Source organism: Phoenix dactylifera, chromosome 17 (genome assembly GCF_051530095.1).
Source record: "Phoenix dactylifera cultivar Ajwa chromosome 17, Ajwa_hap1_PhDact_Kaust_v1.1, whole genome shotgun sequence".
In the NCBI taxonomy this organism is placed as follows: Eukaryota; Viridiplantae; Streptophyta; class Magnoliopsida; order Arecales; family Arecaceae; genus Phoenix; species Phoenix dactylifera.
This window is the reverse complement of record NC_143206.1, coordinates 3,113,010-3,133,523: the sequence shown is the minus strand read 5'-3', so window position 1 is coordinate 3,133,523 and position 20,514 is coordinate 3,113,010. Positions and strand designations below refer to the sequence as shown.

Sequence of the window (20,514 nt, the reverse complement as noted above, 5' to 3'; positions counted from 1 at the left end):
AAATAAGGTGGTTATTTTACATAGATCTTCTTTAATGAAATAAGCACATAGGAGTGTATTCTACACATTCATTTGACAGAATATAAAGCTCATAAAGCAAGCAAATGATAATGGTGATCTTTACTTCTAATCATGCAAGAATTTCATCAAGATCTATTTCATCTTTTCTTGATTGAATCTTTTAGCAGTCACCAATTTTTCTTCATTAAGTGCATTTCTGAAAAACTCAATTTGGTTCTAATTATTAACAAGCTTTTAGATTTTATCGGCAAAATTTCAAATTCTATCTCTTTCAAAAATGATTTAGTTTAACTTGACCAATTATAATCTTATTCATTCTTCTTAAAGTGTTTTAGTTTCAGATTGTTATATGTAAGCAAAAAGATTAACCATATACATATATAATCTGATTTTAGTGACTTAATGAAAGATCATTAGTCTCATAAAGAATAAAATGAATTGATATTTCTACAACTAGGATCTTTTCATTGAATATTCTATATGCATTGCTTGATGAATGATACCCAAAGACAGGAGTATCTTTATCAGATTTGGCATTATTTTCATAAGAACATATCAAGCATAACATGTACGACTGAAAAATATTAAAGATATGCAATAGTTCATTTTCTATTTTTTAGAAAATCAAAAGAAGTTTTCATCAAAAATAGATCTAATAGAAACCATATGTATGACAAGCAGTGATGATAGCTTTAAAAAAAAAAAGACAAGGAATGGAACTCTAAAAAGTAAGTTTAAATAGTTATATGGCAAAAAATATATATCATATATTAAAATCACTCCATCCTCTTGTAATGAAAATATTTTTATGGACCTAATCATAACTTAAATATTTTTATACATATAGATTTTGGTTCTTGAGTTTCAATATATAAAACCTCTAATTGAAACATTCATAATATGCTTAATTATCTGATCATAAAAAAAAATGACTATCATACAACATTATCTTTTTCATTTCTTCAAGAATTTTATTAATCCTATTTTACTTATGGTGTCCTTGATGCAGAAACAATTGTATTCAATATTATTTTCTGTGCAAACCTTATCAGAATTTTGGTTTTCAACAATGTGCTATGATACTCTTTATCTTCACAGTTTGAAAACCTTTTTCATTTGAAACACTTTTATAAGATTTAGCAAATACAGAAAATACTTCAATTTTATTTGCCAAGAACAAATCCAATGTAAGCTTTTGAAAACTTAGTGATGGAAATAACATCTTTAGAATTAGAAATTGATTCTTATTTATTTCCTTAGTTAACATGTATAGCAAACTTTGACCTTGCAGAAGATAATCTAAGTAAACCAATGACAAAATCTTTTGAAATTAAGTCCATACTAGCATAAGTTAATTTTATATGCCAAAAAAATTTCTTTGATATTAGTATTTATAATGCATATTTTTTAAGAGCATATCAAGTACATATTCTTATGTCTATGATCAATAGAAGATAATGCCATGGATAAGAACTCTCAATCAAGCATATAAAAAATTCATAGAGTTATTCTGGAAGAATTGATTGACCAAATTATCCATCTATAAGTAAAGCATAATATAGAAAGATAGAGTGTTTTGGATATATATTTTTTATACCAAAAATATCACTTATATCACAAAAAAATGATTAATACTTGCAAGTTATGTTTTAATCAACTAATAAAACAATTTCAGTATGAGAGGATGCAAGAATTACTAATTTCATTATTTCTTCTATTTTTCAATTACTTTTCTTAAGTATATTTTAAGTTTCATTCTTTAAAATATGTCTAGAGCACCCAATGTGCAAATTAACATCTTTTGTTGGACTCTTGAGTGCTAGACACACCTGCAGAAAATATTCAGATTTTCAACTTAAAAATCCAAGCTCTTTTGGGTCCTTGTAGGTTACCTTTTGGAATCCATATTTTCTTAATAGCTATTTTGTCCATAGGCTTGCAGATTTTAGGATTACAAGATGTGTATTTCTGCATATCCTTGTTAAATTTAACAATCATAGATTTAACATAAGTAGATGATGAATTTTTAATTTTCTGATTTTGTTCATTAGGTTCATCAAATTTATGAAAAACTATTTTAGGATGAACAGAAGAGATTTTAATTAATTTTTGTTCATCATATTTATAAGAATCTGTTTTAGAATAGACAACGGAGGATTTAACAAATATATTCTTGAAAGATTTTTGGATGTACCATGGTTGATATCCCAATCCAACTTTGTCATATCCAGCTCTTGAATTTTCTATCATTGAATTTAATTTTTCAGAGGTGAGAGTGAATCTTTCAACAATAGGTTTCAAATTTTCAACTTTTTTAGTTAGTTTTCTATTATCTTCTGAAAGCAATTCATTATTTTTCTTAAGTTTATCATGACTTTCAGTAAGAAGTTGATTTTTCTGATTTAGTTTTTTATTTTCTTTAATTAAGATTTCAGTTTTATTAGTATGTTTCTTAATTAGTATTTCATAATTATTAGACAGTTTCAGTTTTTCATTTACTAGGGTTTTCTTTTCATTTTTCAGGTTCTTGTTTTTACAAATGAGTTTCTTATGTTCTTTCATTAGATCAAGAAATGCATCATGTAACTCATCAAGTGTAAACTCATTTTCAAGTTTATTATATACTTCATATTCAGAAGAGGAGACACTTTGCGTTTCAATACATACCTCGTCCTTGTGTGCTACAAGGCATAGGTTTTCAATATCACCTTGCCTCTCTTCTTCTTTAGAGCTACTTTCAGATTCACTAAAAATGTTAGTGCTTTCATATTTAGTCTCTAGCATATTCCATATGTCTTTAGCAGTTATGCAAGAAGATATGCAATTAAACTCATTCCCATCTAATGCACAATATAATAGGTTCATGGCTTTTGAATTTTGTTGAGTCATTTTCTTATTATGATTAGTGTTTGTGTTTGTGTGTGTCCCATTGACTATAATGCTCCATAAATTATAATCAAGTGATTGTATGAAAATGCACATGCGTGCTTTCCAATGTGTGTAGTTTATGCCATTAAATAGTGGAGGTGTATCAATTAATTGTCCTCTCCTAGAAAACTATCTATTTGAGTTGTCATGATCTTTGGCTTTTGATCGTGAGATCAATAATTAATCTTAGAGAACCTGGCTCTGATACCACTTGTTGCCCAGTAGATACAACCTAAGAGGGGGGGGGGGGGGGTGAATTGGGTCTTTTAAAACTTTTCAACTACTTCTAAACTTTTTCATTAATTAAGCTAAGTTATATAGATGCACAGTAAAATTTAAACTTAGCAATAGTTTGATTCTAATCTGATCAAGATTAAAACTATTAAACAGCGGACTCAATAAACAATTAGTCTAGATTTTCCCAAGCAAGCATTTCAATACAATGAATCTTAATGCAGTTTTATTAAATGAAACTTGATTAAACAATTTGAATATACTTGCAACTAAAGGATGCACGGATAAGAGTTAAGCAAGCAATTCAATTAGATATTTATCTAAGTAAGTAAGTGAGGAAATTAAACAATGAAAGAAAGCATCACAAATACAACAAACATATAGTGGTTTGGTGCACCCCAGCACCTACATCCACTCCACAAGACCTCTTGGAAATTTTACTATAATCCCTCATATTACAGCCGGTTGTTTTACAAGCTCACAACCTAACTTGTTGTTTTCACGAGATAACAACGAATTCGGTCGGTTTTCACAGGCTCACCGACTAGAACCACTCGATTGTTTTTTCGGATTCACAATCAAACCCAGTTGGTTTTTTCCGGTTCACCAACCACAACCTTACACCGTTGATTTTTTCCTTTGGCTCACGAACAAACCTTAACCCCTTGATTCAATCCCTTGATTGAATCAAGTTACAAGATATTAGAACAAGAGTTTAAAATAAATACAAGCTTCTTAAACAAGCAGATATAACAATGTAAACAAATAGAGTAAAGAGAAGAAGCCCTCAACCAAGTTTTGCAAATGAAGGAACTCGACTTCTTCTTTACTTGACCCTCTTCTAATTTTGCACGAGGTAGAGGATCACTGAGGCAGCACACAGTTGGAGAGGAAGCTTTGGGATTCACTCGGATGCTCCTCTTCTCTCTTTTTTGCTTTGAATGGCCCTTTTGTGCTTTTGGGAGGTTTCTCTTAAAATCTCTTTGAAATCTCTTCCCTATGTGTTTTCTCCCACTTTCTTAACTTCTTTTCTAGCTCTCTTCTTGATTTTATAGCTTTAGATGGCGTGGAAGTAAAGATCTAGCCGTTAGAGATAAAAATAAAGTAGTTGGAGTCAAGAAAAAACTAGCCGTTATGCCTCCCAGCGTGCTCGAGTCGACTCGGCTGAAGCAGGAGTCGACTTGGCTGAAGCAGGAGTCGACTCGTGAATAGAAGTCTGCCGACACTATAGCTGAAAGTCGACTCGACTGTAGCTGGAGTCGACTCGAGTACTGTAGTGCTGAAAATCAACTCTCTATCTTTTTGTCTGTTCTCAATCGGAGTCGACTCACAGAGTCCCGGAGTCGACTCGAGCACTGTTCCTTGAAACTTCAGAGTGCCAGAGTCGACTCTGAACTTTCAGGACTCGACTTGAGGACTATTCTTTTGAATCTTTCTTTAAATTTGCTCCTTCAACTTGAATCCTTTGAACTTGAAACTTGGGCTAATGAAGTATAGCTTTCTTTCAACTTTTTGAGAGCTTTTGAGGTCTTCTTCTATTCTTCCAACTTGTTATGTTCCTTGCAAAATAAATATCTTTCTTCTTGCAACACAAACATTAGTAATTGTACTTCAAGATTTTGTGATCATCAAAATCAATCTTTGGGTCAGCACACCCCATCTTAGCAATCTAGCTAGTAGTTGAGAGCAAGCACTATGTGGATTAAGTTTGAGAAAACAAAAGCAAGTGACAATCATATAACCCTTACTGATATGAGGAGAGTTCAACCATAATAAATTTCACCCAATATAGATGTATAGATAGAAGAAAGAAAGTTCGGTTATAAACATTCCAAAAGCCTAAAACTTAGCTATGATCAACTACAATACATTGAAATAGACTGAGGCCTTAAGGATAATCTCAAATATAGAGAACTGTATTATAGGCTGAAATAAACAAAAAGGGCAATATAAGCTAAGCTACATTAAGGCCGAAAAGATATGACTATTGGCTTGGCAGTTGCAGAGTAGTCATGTTGACGAATATCCAAAGTGGAGGATAATCGTTGTCAATTATCAAAACTGCCAAAAGTAGAAGCCATACATGGTGACAATCGTCAAAGTGTATAGTTGTTACTCTTAGTATAAATAAGTGAAAATTGAACTTTGTAAATGATCCTTCAACAATCAATCCAACATATTTTATCTTATTTTAGTCCACTATAGTTTTGAACCAAGGAGTAATTATAACTTAGCTTCTAATATCGTAGCCTAGCGCTAAACCTCTTATCTATCTCATTTGAATAGTGATCTAACGGTAGCAAAAGTACTTGAATGTCAAGGCACTTGGACCCACGTCTATTCTCTCTTCGATCACTTTCTAGCTAGTTTGACACCAATGGCATGACCATATGCATATACCTGTGGCCACTTGGCTTGTCACCACTCTTCTCTATAACACCTAGACAAAACTTTGCCAATGAATCTTACGACACATTCAGACGAGATGGAAAGAGCACCAATAAGCTTTCTGGCACATTCAATGGGACTCTACTAGTAGATCTTGCGACATGTTTGAACGGGATGGAAAGGGTACCAACAAGCTTTCTGCCATATCCAGTAGGATTCCGGCAGTGCATCTTGCAACATGTCCAGACTGGATGGAAAATGCACCAACAAGCTTTCTAGCATGGTCGGTGGGACACTGTCTAGTCATCATTACATAGGCTCTAATAGGACAGCTATGTATTTCCTATTATGTCACTGCAGAAGAAAATTTGGGTAGCAGCTGGTAAGATAGGGACCACTATACGAAAACCACTTTTGGAGCGATATGTAGCATCTTTGACTTTGCTGTTGGAATGAGTTGAACAACTTGTTCATATTGTTGATACCCGATATGCAAAGCTACAGTATTTTCCAATGTGTTAGATAGTGAAGACAACTAAACCCATCCTTGTAATTGATGAATCAGCTTATCAACCAATATAGAGAAGTACTGTGATCATTGAGGAACCCAAATTGTTAAGCTTTGGTTTATCCACAGATAACTATTGAAGACAATATAATAAAGCCCTGGCATTTGTTAACCAAGGCCTAGCAAAGTTACAATTGATCATAAAATTAAGGGATATTTCGGTCAATACCTTGTCAAATTTTGAGATTGTTGTTTATGGTGAGTTGCAAAGGATCACCGGGGAAGTTGCCAAATTCTAGCTAATATTAGTTCATGAACATTTGCCCAGGAATTTGAGGAAAAAATTGTAACAACTTTATACTACTGGCCATAAGCATCACAAGGGATGGGGGGCAACATTATTAAAGGGAGCTTCTAAGGATTTTCTATGCAATGCATATTCTATATGCAAGGGGGCAACATGATAATGCAAATGCCAATTTGGCATGATACCCAGGATAATGTATAATTAAAAACCTTTATGTAGATTATGGATAGTATAAATCTCAGCATTACATAAAAAAGGCTGCTAGAAGATCGAAGAAGTGATGAATTTGGTATAATAGTAGAACAAATAATAGTATACATTATCTAGCTAGGGATTGCACAAAAGTTTCACAATGATGAGGTCTATTCTATAGATTTTTCATAACCTTTTAGATTCTTCAACTTTCTGAAGAACTTTGGACATCAATTCATAAGCTTCTACAGGAATCATACATCTTAATAGAGATTTGTCAACTCTACTTTGAAGGACTCGATCTAGCTGTTATGAGTAGTGTTGAAGATCATTGGCCTGATTTGTCAAGGGGTAGGCTGAACACTGAAGAATACTGATGCCCAAACCATTAATGGAAAGCTTATATTGAAAGAGGCATGCAAAAAAATACAAAGTTAAAAGGTCATGCTTTTAATTATTATCAACTAATATAATTTCACAAGTATGAGTATAAGGCTGATTGGATTAATACTCTTCAGGTGTTCACTTCACTCTTGACTAAGGTAATAGATCCTTCGTCTATGTTAGCCCATCGAAGCTTCAAGATGATCAAATTTTCTACCTACGACACTTCTTCACTGATTGCAGTAGAGGAAGAATGAGTGCATCAGGTGCAGGGGTTAGGTGGGGACATGATTGATAAGGGTGAAAACATGCAAAGATCTGCTCAAAACAGCACAAAAATGGTGAGGGCTTACAATTAGCCAAAGGCCAATTAAGAGAATGTCAACTTTTTGAATTAGAAGCTTTGAACCAAACAACAAATTAATAGTGAGGATATTCCAATTAAGAAATGTATTCATTTGAGATGATGCCCTAATTTATGACGATATTCCAACTCGGCAAACTAGTCAAAAGTTAGTTGATCAAAACAAATGAGTTGCCCTTGTCTCCCTCATCAAAATAAGTGAAAGGAGATCAAGAGAAGGCATAAGGATGGTCAGTAGGAGGAAGAAAGATGAGTGTCGAGGTGAAAGATGCAAGGCCTTTTTATAGAAAAAAATTGTGCCTTATCAAAAGATAAATAAAAATTCCAAATAATGCGGAAGATAATGTGAGATCTCTATGGCTACAGAAGGTCCTTTGAGTAATATGTAGGTCATCCTAATATGTAGGAGTATCCTATGAAGAAAGATGCATGGCGAAAGTGGAGAGTTTGGCAGAATTAAAAAGATGCGAAAGTGTTGCTTCAGTAATAGGGCACCCTACTGCGTGTTTATGTTATTATGTTGAGATGGGTTGCATGCTTGTGGGGAGAATTTTTTATGAGTATGCGATGGTTGCGGCGACCCCCGGTATGCGATCTCGAATCGGGACCATGACATTAAGGGCATAACAGGTATTTTGCGTAACTTTTCTAAAAAAGTAGATGCTCAACTAAGCATAAGCTACTCTATAATATGCCACTTTTCCATTGTCAACTAAAAATGCCAAAACTACTTTTCTAGTCATCAACTTCCAAAAAAAATATTTCAGTGAGAAAAATTTTTTTTTGCGAACCAAACGAGTCCTAAAAAAATTGGCTTTGATTTCATTCCCTTAGAACCTTAGCCCTCGGCCACCTATCCAAGCCCCCACAATCCTGACCCTTATCTTGCGAAGGTTTGGGGTGTACCTTCCTTTCATGCGAAAGAATGACTGATCTTCTTTTACAACTTTGACCATAGGATCACATCCCATACGGATCTCAAAGCATTCCAAATTCGTTAATTTATCTGGCTGCACAAATCTTGAAGCGACCATTGCACTATCTAAAGGTTAATTTGCATGAAGGAAGGTGAATCCTTCTTTCATGCGAGAGATACAATCCCTGTCCATCCTACCAAGTTTCTCTTACATCAACCAATGATTCATGTCTTATCATAGTCTCTCACCTTTGGAAGCATGAACATAGATAATGAACTTACTAATCCTGGAGGCCAATTCCTCGACAACACTGTTACCTTGGCTCGGAAAAGGGATTGATGAAAGTACTAATCCTGGAGGCCAATTCCTTAAGCAATTGCGAAGAAAGATATACTAAATATTTTAAGTTCATGCTTGGAAGGGCTGCTAAATTATTTTCTGCCTCAAGTTGGGTCAAATTTGATAACTACGCGCATTTATCACATGCTTTGGAATTAAAGTATCACTATCTAAATTGCAAACCTCATCGAAAGTCGCCCTAAAAAGAACATTGTTCACATACTTCAGACTTGCCTAAAGCAAGGTATATTTTCAAAAGAATCTATTCTCCACGCTGACGTAGGTCATTGACACAACGTCAGGGAATATAACTACATTAGAGTACTTAGATATCTGATATTTTCACCTTGGATGTGAAATTCTAAAAGCAGACAAAAATTTGACCACAGCTCCCTGAATTTATGGTTTTCGATCCAAGGTACTGAAGAGATTTCCAACTTATCATGTATATAGATTTGAAGGCATTTGTCCATGGACGCGCAAGACATGATGGGACATAAGGCCACTTTGACCGGGCCTACCACCCAAGATTGCAAGCCCTTACAATCTCAACAACATAAGGAGCCTTAATTTTTCATATTAAAATATAACTACATTATACTATATTGTATTATACTGTATTAGAATAGTACTATATTGTATTGTACTGCATTAGAATAGTACTATCATTTTTATGATATTTTGACAAAAATATAATAATATAATAATATTAACATTATCTAACTACATTATACTATATTGTATTGTACTGCATTAGAGTAGTACTATCATTTTTATGATATTTTGACAAAAATATAATAATATATTAACATTATATAATAATGACGTAATAATACAATACTATTATAATATTATATTAATAAAATAATATTATATTAATATATTACGATATTATTATAATATAATAATATTACAAAAATATTGTTATATTTTTATAAAAATGTAAAGATGCATTATATAATTTAAATTAAAATATCAAAACAAATATTTTTATTTTAAAATATTTTATAATAATAATTTTTTATGATATAAATAATTAGACAATTGAAAATACTATGAGCAATATTTTTTAATTTATTTACCAAAAAGATGAAAAAAATTTACATTCTTCAAAAATATAGTTGATAAATAGCAAAAAATTCTCTCTAAAAAACTTTATTAGCAAAAGCTCTACTGGTCAAAGTTTTAGAAACAAAAGCCCTGCTATCTACATCAATATCAATTGGTCATTGTAACATTTGTTTTCAATACACAAAAATGCATATAGTTCTCAGCATATGTTAGCTTGATTAGCAGCATTTTGTGTCATCATGATAGAATGTTAAGTGATGGCTTTCATGAGTTTCCTGCCTGATTGAATTCTCCCCAAATTTCCATTTCCTCCCGGGAGCCCAATGCGCGGCCCCCCAGCTCTCTTTCCTTCTCCCAAATCAAATATCTTCCTTTCTCCTTCCAAGAGTCCCTCTCTCCTCAAACTCTTTTCGCCCTAGCTATCTCCATGCCTTTTTTCTCTGAAATCTTCCTCCCATCTCTTGTAAGTAGACAGCTCTTTGTTTCCTATTGGAGTTATTCCGCAAGTCACCATTCTAAGGCAAATGGTTCTCGGTCGATCTACATCAAGGTGTACACCTTTCGTCGATCTACTTCAAGGTGTACACCTTTGGTCTCTATCAAAAAGACATGGATTTGTCTTATTGCTAATCCAATTCAATGCATTATAGTAATTGTACTATAAAAATTGTTCTAACAATTTTATAGGGATCAAATAATATTGTCTATTCTTGTATTGTAATGAAAACTCTTGATTATCCATCATATTGATGCAACTTCAAAAGATCTTGCGTGATTGGTAACAAAAAAAGTATCCCTATACTCCTTGTGTCCACAATTTTATGGACGGATTTACATATAATACAACCCTCATGATTCCTATTGTTAAGGTCCTTGTTAAGGCCTCTAACAACAATTACATTCTAAAAAATATGATGCTCTGAAGCCCATTACTTTGAGAAGTCCAAATAGATCCCCAATAATCTAAGATCAAACAAGAACAATGTTTTCAATTTGTTCTTTAGAATCTAACTAAGAAATAAAAACATAATTAACATTATCATCAACAAGTTCAAATTTTAGGAAAAAGGCATGCAGTTAAGAAAGAAAGAAAAAATGAAAACAGCACCATATTCATTGTTGGTTTGGGGGTAAGAAGAACAGAAATATCTTGCCTAAAAGAGCAAATGCTAAATGCTTTAGCTTGCTAGCTCCCATCATCCTGTCATCCTGATCCTTCTCTAATACGTACGCGCCAGAACTACTATGTATGAATAACAGGTATCTAGATAACAATCTTTTCGTTTCTTTTGACAAAAATGTTGGCAGTCAGTTTTACTTTGAATCTCCCTACTAAGGAGTGGGCTACTAGGAGATAAAGTTAGAAGAATCTTTATTTTACTGTTCTGTTGTTTAGACAACCATTATCTGATATTTAGACTTCTTATCTTTATAACATGTTTTTCAACTCAAATCCTTGCACTTACTAAAGATTATAATTTTGTTCTATGAATAATATTTGCAATAAACAATGGATTTCTTTTTCTTTATTGACTATTATGAACAAATGACTATTATATTAGTCATTATTTTATTTTTGTATAATTTCTGTTCAATCAAATTTAACAAATAATAGCCATCAATTCTGGCAGGTAATTAATAGTTGCTCTCTTCAACCTGGACTATTGAAATGGCGTTGGCAGTTAGCGAACCTTAGCTAAATTGCATAACAAAGGATAACACATGTCTTCTTACTAATTAACCCATCATTATGATCGCCGCCGCCCCCCCCCCCCCCCCCCCCCCCCCCCCCCCCCACCGAAAAACAAGAGAGGAAATTACAGTGAAACTCCCTCAACCTTGGATGTGTCCTAGAGACTCCTCTATTTACACCATATCTCAACAAATTAGCTTACAGATAGGAATAAACATCACGTGGATTAAGTTTGAAAGAATCAAAATAGAGAATAAGCATCACATGGATTAAGTTTGAAAGAATCACAGCATATGAAAGTCACGTGACTCTTACTAAAACTGAGTAAAGTTCAACAATGAAATTATACTATAAAATCCTAAGTTGAGAATAGATAGAATTGGTCAAGATGTAGACAAGCATGCCGAAAAATCAAGCTTTGGCCGTTGGCCAGTAAAAGACTGAGATGATCATACCGATCCTAAATTCTCAAGAACAAACTATATTGTAGATGGGCAATACAAGCAACCTGGGTAAATAGAAGGTCGATAGGGCATGACTATAGGTTTTGTGGTTGCAGAGTAATCATTCTTGCGTACATGAATAATATTAGGACAGTAGACAATAGTTACTAAAGCTACTGGGAGTGAAGACCAGATGTGAGAAGCAATTGTCAAAATAGATGGTTAATAATATTTGAGAGCAATTATTATGTATTAGTATAAATAATGAAATTGAACTCTATCAAAAAGATCCATCAATAATTAATCCAATTAAATTATCTTTCATCTTTATCTGGACCTTAGTCTTTTATTCTAGAAGTAGATATAACTTAAATCATCTATAGTAGTCCAGCATTATACCGTACCACCGTAGCCCAACCCTATTCTCCTATCTATTTTTATCTTATTCGAAATGTGGTGCGACAATAGTAAAAGTTTTTGAAGATCAAGGCATCTAGATCTATGCTACTTTTTATTTTACCTTTGATCTACATCTTTTGAGCTAGCCCAACATACGCCGACGCATGCATCCAAGCCTTACAAAAACAAACTTGGCATTGCACCCTCGCCCTGACCAATCGAGTTTCCTAGGAATTTTGAGCTTTCTGGCTTGCACGATGTTGGAGGAAAAATGGATCACTCAAAGCACGTGGTCAAATCGCCGGCACTTGATGACAAACGTGACGACAGCAAGCATACTCTCAGAGCGCCTGACCTCAGAGCGACCGACCTCAGAGCGTTCGACCTCAGAGCGCCCGGTATCGGGATTGACGACCACAGAGCTTACGACCTCGATCTCGGCGTGACCTCGGTAGGCATGGTCTCGGCAGAGTTAAGCCCCATCGATCTCAAAGCCAAGTAAGACCCAGTCAAAGGAAGAAGCAGACCTCCCCACTCCATCAAAAATCAAGTCCTCCATATCTAGGATCAAATTTCGTAATCTCCACCCCAACGGCTGTCAATATTTGAATCCACATGATCTCAGCGGATCGCTAGCTTGCCCAAAATCTCGAGCCGTTTACGGTAACTCATTGATTCGCGCAATCACGGCCGATCACAGGTAACCGCTGCACTCCCTCCTATAAAAAGAGAGGAAAAAGCTCAAGGCGGGACCTCTTCTTCCTCCCCGGCCATTACTTCTCTCCATTAAAAAACCCCTCTGACTTAAGCATTGGAGGGCCTACGCCGGAAACCCCAGCCACAGGCTTCTTGCAGGTCCACCAGAGACAGCCGTCAACCGCCGCACCACCAGCCGGAGCTCCTCCCCCTCGGTCTGCGGTCACCCCCGGATCCAATTTCCAGCAACAGTTGACACTAGAGGAAGGGACCGAGTCGTGATCATGAGACTGAGAAGCAGAGGAACCTCTAATGCCTCTCGGCATCGCGTGCCAAGTCCTGGCCACTCAATCCAGAACCCGCCACCAAGGCCTCCGGCAGATCAAGTTCCTCAAATATAGCCTGAGCAAAACAATACGCTGGTGCAGCAAGTCCAGGCACTAGCAGCAGCAGTCCAAGGCCTGCAGCGTATGGAGGCCCATCCTGTGCCGCCTCCGCAGGTTCATGTCCGATCGGCGCTCCTTCCAGACGGACCTATGTCCCAAGGCCGAGATCCCCATGACTCTTCAAGGGTCAACAATGGGGAACGACGCTGTCACCAAGGTTCAACCCAGGCATCTTCCCGGAGAAAGCCACTAAGGAAGAACCAGGATAAAAGACCACAGCCTTCAGAAGCCGGATCGACCCCGGGGCGGTCGATGCCAGAACAAGCCGCCACAGCGACTTCTCAAGGCGGAGGGCTCGATAGGAAGGTCGAAAAACTCGAGCGGCAGATTGAGGCGCTCCAAAACCAGAGGGCAAGGCGCGAGGGCGACCTTGAGTTCACCATCAAGTCGCCTTTCTCCCGCCAGATCGAGGACTAGCCGGACCCACCGAGGTTCAAAATGCCTCAAATAGAGTCCTACAATGGGACCACCGACCCCCTGGACCACTTGGAGAGTTACCGAGCCCTCATGGCACTGCAGGGATCCTCGGAGGCTGTGCTCTGCATGGCTTTCCCCGCAACCCTCCGAGGAATGGCTCAACTTTGGTTCTCCGGTCTAAAGCCGAGCACCGTGTCTTCCTTCGAGCAGCTTGGCAGGCAGTTTGCTGCCAATTTTGCCGCCAGCCGATGCCAGCAGCGAACGTCGGATTCTCTTCTCGACATCAAGCAAAAGGAAGGAGAGTCCCTCAAAGACCACATCGACCATTTCACCGCCGCAACCTGGGAGGTCCGCGAGCTTGATCAGTCGATCGCCATGTTCGCGCTGAAAACAGGAGCTTGGTCCTACAGGTTCCTCTTCTCCATTGAGAAGAATTTTTCCGCTGACTTCACCAAGATGCTGGCCCGAGCTCGAAAATATGCAAAGGCTGAAGAGGCCATCGCCTTCCGGCGGGACGCAGCCAAACAAGCCTCAAAATGGCAGAAAGGCGTCGCGAGGAGCGCAGTTGCCCAAGAAGTCGATCTTCCCGCCGAAAGAAGAACCTGCCTCGTTTAAGGAGTCCACCTCGTCGGCGGGCGCAACCCCGACCGAGGTCCCCACCTCGGCCAAGATCTCCACCTCGGCCAAGGATGCTCCCGGGGAGGTACGGAAACTATACTCTCCTCAACGCAACTCGGGCAGAGATCCTCATGGAAATAGAAGGCCGAGACTATTTCCGACCTCCACCTCTAATGCGGGAGTCAGAAACTCGGCAGCGCTCTAGGAAGTATTGCCGCTTCCATCGAGACCACGACCACGACACAGAGGAGTGCTTCTGACTCCGAGATGAGATTGAAGCACTCATTCGCCGTGGGATACTCAACCAATTCATGCGGAACCGACGTGATGAAGAAAGACTAGCGGAGAATGCTGCACCGCTTGAAGGTCAAAATGATAGCAGGCCCATCGCTGGTACCATCAACACCATAGGGAGAGGCCCGACCGAAGGAAGCTCAGCTGAAGAACTGACCGAGAGGAAAGTCCCTTCGAAGCGTCAACGCACCTTTGAAGCCATCTCGTTCTCGGACGAGGACCTAAAAGGAGTTGAAACTCCTCATGATGACGCTGTGGTCATTTCTATGGTCGTAAATAAATTTGATATAAAATGTATTTTAGTTGACAATGGAAGCTCGGCAAACATTTTATATCATGATGTTTTCCAAAAAATGGGAATAACGGAGGGCCAGCTCCGAAGAATGAATGCTCCGCTGGTTGGATTCATCGGAGATTCAGTTCTGGATGAAGGCGTGATTAACTTACCTATCACGACCGAGCTCGCTCCTCAAGAGAGCACTGTGAGGATGGACTTTCTTGTGGTCCGTCTGCCTTCGGTCTACAATGCTATCCTTGGCCGACCAGAACTCAATGCCCTCCGAGCTGTAATCTCGACTTACCATCTGCTCGTGCGGTTCCCTACCGAGTGAGGAATCGGCGAAGTTCGAGGGGATCAAATGACAGCCAAGCAATGCTAGATGGCGACCCTCAAAGCAAAGCAACCAATCAAAACACCAAGCCAAGCAGAACAATCAACTGACGCGTCTGCCTAAGTTTTGGACCAAGCACTGCCCATCAAAACCCTGGAGGTACGCGATGAGCTCAACAAGCAACGAGCAGAGCCTGGTGAGCTTCTCCTTCAAATTTCGTTCAGAGAAGATCATCCGGAGCAGACTGTGTAGATCGGCTCCGGCCTGAGTCCTTATGAGCGGGATCGCTTGATCGAGTTTTTCCAATCCAACACGGACGTCTTCGCCTGGTCACCTATTGATATGTCGGAAATAGATCCCGAGGTCATGGTCCACTAACTCCAGGTGAAACCAACCTACAAGCTCATGAGGCAGAAGAAATGGAGCTTCGCACCGGAACGACAGCGAGCAACGGCCGAGGAGGTTGACAAGCTCCTCGAGGCCGGCTTCGTTCGAGAAGTCACCTAACCAGATTGGCTCGCCAATATAGTCCTCGTAAAGAAAGCTAATAAAAAATGGCGCATGTGAACTACACCGACCTAAACAAAGCCTGTCCAAAGGATAGCTTTCCCCTTCCTATGATCGACCAGCTCATCGATTCCACCTCGAGACACTAACTGCTGACCTTCATGGACGCCTTCTCGGGATACAATTAGATTCGGATGGCACCCGAGGATGAGGAGAAGACGGCATTCATCACCGACAAGGGCCTCTACTGCTACAAAGTGATGCCATTCGGGTTAAAGAATGCTGGGGCCACCTATCAGAGGCTGGTCAGCAAGATTTTCAAGGACCAGATAGGTCAGAACATGGAGGTCTATGTAGACAACATATTGGTAAAAAGCCAGACAGCCGAGCACCACATAACCGACCTTGATAAGGCATTCTCCATCCTCAAAAGGTACCAGATGAAGCTCAACCCCACAAAATGTGCCTTCGGAGTCACCTCAGGCAAATTTCTCGATTTCGTGGTGACTCAACGTGGGATTGAAGCAAATCCAGAAAAGATTCGAGCACTACAAGAGATGATGCCACCAAGGACGGTCAAAGAAGTACAACAGCTCATCGGGCGAATCGCGGCCATAGGGAGGTTTGTCTCAAAGTCAGCAGAATGATGCCTCCTGTTCTTCAAGATTCTCAAACGATCGAAGGACTTCATGTGGACCGAAGAATACCAACAAGCCTTTAAGGAGCTCAGACGCCATCTCGCCTACCCTCCGTTGCTCACGAAACCTTAGCAGGGCGAGCTCCTTTATCTGTACCTGGCTGTATCCCCGATAGCAGTCAGCTCGGTTCTGGTTCGAGAAGAAGACAAATCTTAAAGACCGATATACTACACCAGCTGAGTTCTACGGGACATAGAGACCCGGTACTCCAAGCTAGAGAAGACGGTCTACGCATTGCTCATCTTAGCCCGAAGGCTTCGACCGTACTTTCAGGCTCATACAGTGGCTATATTGACTAACCAACCCATAAAGCAAGTTCTGCAACGGTCGGATCGCACGGGGAGAATCGCAAAATGGGCGATCGAGCTCGAAGAAATCGATCTCGAGTACCGCCCGAGGCCAGCAATCAAAGCACAAGTGCTCGCTGACTTTATAGTAGAGTGCACCTTACTAGATGACCCCGAGCCCAAGCTCACATCAAAAGAGGAGGCCCCGGAGCAACCACGGGTTCTACATGTGGACGGCTCCTCAACCTCGGGGGGTAGCGGTGCAGGCCTCATTCTTACCAGCCCAGATGGGATGGTCGCAGAACAAGCCCTACACTTCGAGTTTTCTGCCTCTAACAACGAAGCAGAATACGAGGCGCTCATTGCAGGGCTCAAATTGGCAAAAGAGCTCGAGGTCAAAAGCCTGAAGGTCTTCAGCGACTCCCAACGGGTTGTGAGCCAGGTTTTGGGAGATTTTGAGGCAAGAAAATCGTCAATGCAGAAATACCTCCAAAAGGTGCACGGTATCACCTCCACATTAAGCGCCTTCGACATCCAGCACATTTTCAGAGCAGAGAATGAGAGGACGGACTAGCTGTCGAGGCTGGCAACTTTCCGCATAAGTGAGCTTCCGAAGACTACGACGCTCGAGTACCTCCAAGCATCGAGCACCGAGGAGTCCGAACCAGTTGTCTGCGTTAAAACTGAGCCTAGCTGGATAGACACATTCGTCAATTACCTGTGGAACGAAGTCCTCACTGATGATGAGCTCGAAGCCCACCGAATTAAACGATAAGCTTTCCGATACCTCCTGTATGAAGGCAAGCTTTATCGCAGATCCTTCACATCCCCCCTTCTCAGATATCTTCATCCCTTAGAAGCGGACTATGCCATGCGAGAGGTACATGAAGGGATCTGCGGGAACCACCTAGGAGGTAGGGCCTTAGCCCATAAAATTCTACGCTAAGGATATTATTGGCCTATGCTCCAGAAAGACGCAGTAGACTTCGTCCAAAAGTGCGACCGATGTCAGTGAGACGCCAATATTCAACGCCGACCTTCAGTCCCGCTGACCTCAATCAGTGCCCGATGGCCATTTGCCCAATGGGGAATCGACATCTTGGGATCTTTTTTTCAAGCCATTGGACAAAAAAAATTTCTCATTGTCGCCATCGATTACTTCACCAAGTGGGTCGAGGCCAAGCCAGTGGCCCAAATCACCGAGCCAAAAATGCGAGACTTCATCTAGAAATCGATAATCTGCAAGTTTGGGCTCTCCCACATCCTCATATCCAACAACGGCTGATAGTTTGACAATGCTCGCTTCAGAAAATTTTGCTCTGAGCTCGGCATCGACAATTGCTTCACCTCGGTCGCCCATCCTCAAACTAATGGAGAAACAGAGGTGACAAATCGAACTATCCTCCAGGGGCTGAAAGCTAGACTCGATAAGGCCAAAGGGCAATGGGTCGAAGATCTCTACAATGTACTACTCTAGGCCTACAGAATTGTTGCCTAGAGGTGCAGCCCAAGAGGGGGGGTGAATTGGATCTTTTAAAATTAATAACGTGATGTGAATGAGTTACTGAAATCTTCTAGTAACTTAGAGATTTAGCAGCGGAATTAAAGTTACACAAATAAATCAGTGAATTAAGATGAGGAATGGAGTTAGAAATATGCAGTAGAAGAGGAGAAGCAAGTCACACACAAACACAAAGATATCTAGTGGTTCGGTGTACTTCCAGCACCTACATCCACTTTCCAAGCCATGCTTGAGATTTCACTATAATCCAGCAAATTACCGCCTGATTATTTTCCGAGCTCACAATCAAAAATCCAGTTGGTTTTTTCAGGCAACCAACCGAAACCTATCACCGTTTATTTTTCGGGCTCACAAACAACCCAATTGGTTTTCAGACAAACCAACCAAAAACTTTACACTGTTTGTTTTTCCGGGCTCACAAACAATCTAGTTGGTTTTCAGACAAACCAACCAAAAACTTTTTTCCTTGCTGAATACTCTCGATTCAACAACTTCCAATCAAGGCTTGGAAGAGCCTTTACAAGTTTCAGATAGTAAAACTGTTATAGCAACAGATAATCCAAATAAATGATTGTTGTAACCAGAAAACTCAAAGCTTCAGAGAATATAGAATAAATCAATAGAAATAAAAGCTGAAGCCGATGAAGAGGTTGGCTATGGAAGAGTGTCTCAATGCTTGAACACCAGCTCTTCTTGATGCAATGAGAAGCTTCGACTGATTTCCTCACAGAAAAAGATTTCTGAAGAATATCGGTGAGGATGATGAACTTTTTAGCTCTTTTTCTTCTATCTTTTTGATTCTTGTGGTCTCTTCTCTTTGATTATGTTTTTTTCCTCGTTATCTTTCCTTTCTGAGATTTCCTTCAATTTATAGACGAGTTCATCAGAGGAATTTGAATTCCTTTCTTTCCGTTCTGATGGAAATCTTTTCTATTACAAAAGAAGACAAAAGTTGTTACAAGCTTTTCGTTGTGGTCCCAGCAGTACAGGGGTCGACTCATGTTTATTCTGGGTCGGCATTTCAAGATATTGAGACGGCTCTTGCTGTTGTAACTTCAAAGGGTCAACTCTTTAACCTTAAAGGTCGACTCATCCTCTTCAGGAGTCACCTCTTTAAACACAAGGGTTGACTCATCCAATAATTTTCTGGCCATTGCTGAGACTGACTGGGGTCGACTCTTCAAACACAAGGGTCAACTCTTCAATGTCGGAGGTCGACTCATTTGGAATAAGGGTCGACTCTTCAAATCTTATTTTAGGCAGTAAAAGCTCTCTGTTTACTTTGAACTACACAAGGATTGACTCATGTTTAGTGAGGGTCGACTCATTGACCGTGCCACTTGAAGAAAACATGCCAGAGTCAACTCAAACTTATCCTTTTTGCTTAGGGATCGACTCAAGTTTCTCAAATAGAAAACTTTAGGCTTCATCTTTGATCTCCATGGATTGGATTAAAATCATTTTCCTTTTTAGAACATATCCAATAAACTGTTTATGAAGAATTAAAGACAATGATTTTGCAGTGCTTCATTTTTTCTGATTTTTCTTGACTTATAGAACTTCACAATTAAGCCAACATCATTAGTACACAACATTATCTCAAGTATTTTGTAATCATCAAAATTCATTCTTTAGGGTTGACAATCTTTCTTTTTTTGATGATGACAAAACCATTAAGTCTAAAAGAATTTAGTAATAAATTTCAGAGCAATTATAAGAATTTTGTAATGAAGTTCAGAGCAAAGATGATATTAAGAGATATAAGAATAATTTCAACAAGTTGAAGAGAAAATCTCCCCCTATCAGTTACAAACATTTAGATTATGCAGAGTTCTTTTTCTTCTTCTTTTCTTAAGATTTTTCTTGGCAGTACCATTACAATATATATATATATATATTACCATTTAAATCTCCCCCTATATATTACCATTAATGTCATATATACTTTGTAATTCTTTTCTTCTTTTCTCATCTCAGTTTGGAATTCTTTTTACATATCTCCCCCTTTTTGTCATCAACAAAAGGAAGGGAAAAAAAATGATTTCAATTTCCCTCTTTTTGTAAGCTTAAGCTTTAAGGATTAATTAACAGTTGTATTAAGGAGAGAAGGTATCAGACTCAATATATTTTTAATGTATCAGAGCAACATACAATTCAAGAAAATGTATATTTCAAGAAGGGTAAGTATTCATTGCAATTGATAAATGAAGTACACTTGATAAATCAAATA

At 38.8% G+C, this 20,514-nt stretch overlaps 1 pseudogene; it reads left to right on the top strand.

Moving 5' to 3' along the window:
- LOC149750998 (uncharacterized) overlaps nucleotides 1-13,747 on the top strand; it is a 55,010-nt pseudogene extending 41,263 nt beyond the window's left edge.
- Nucleotides 13,748-20,514: the final 6,767 nt, after the last annotated feature.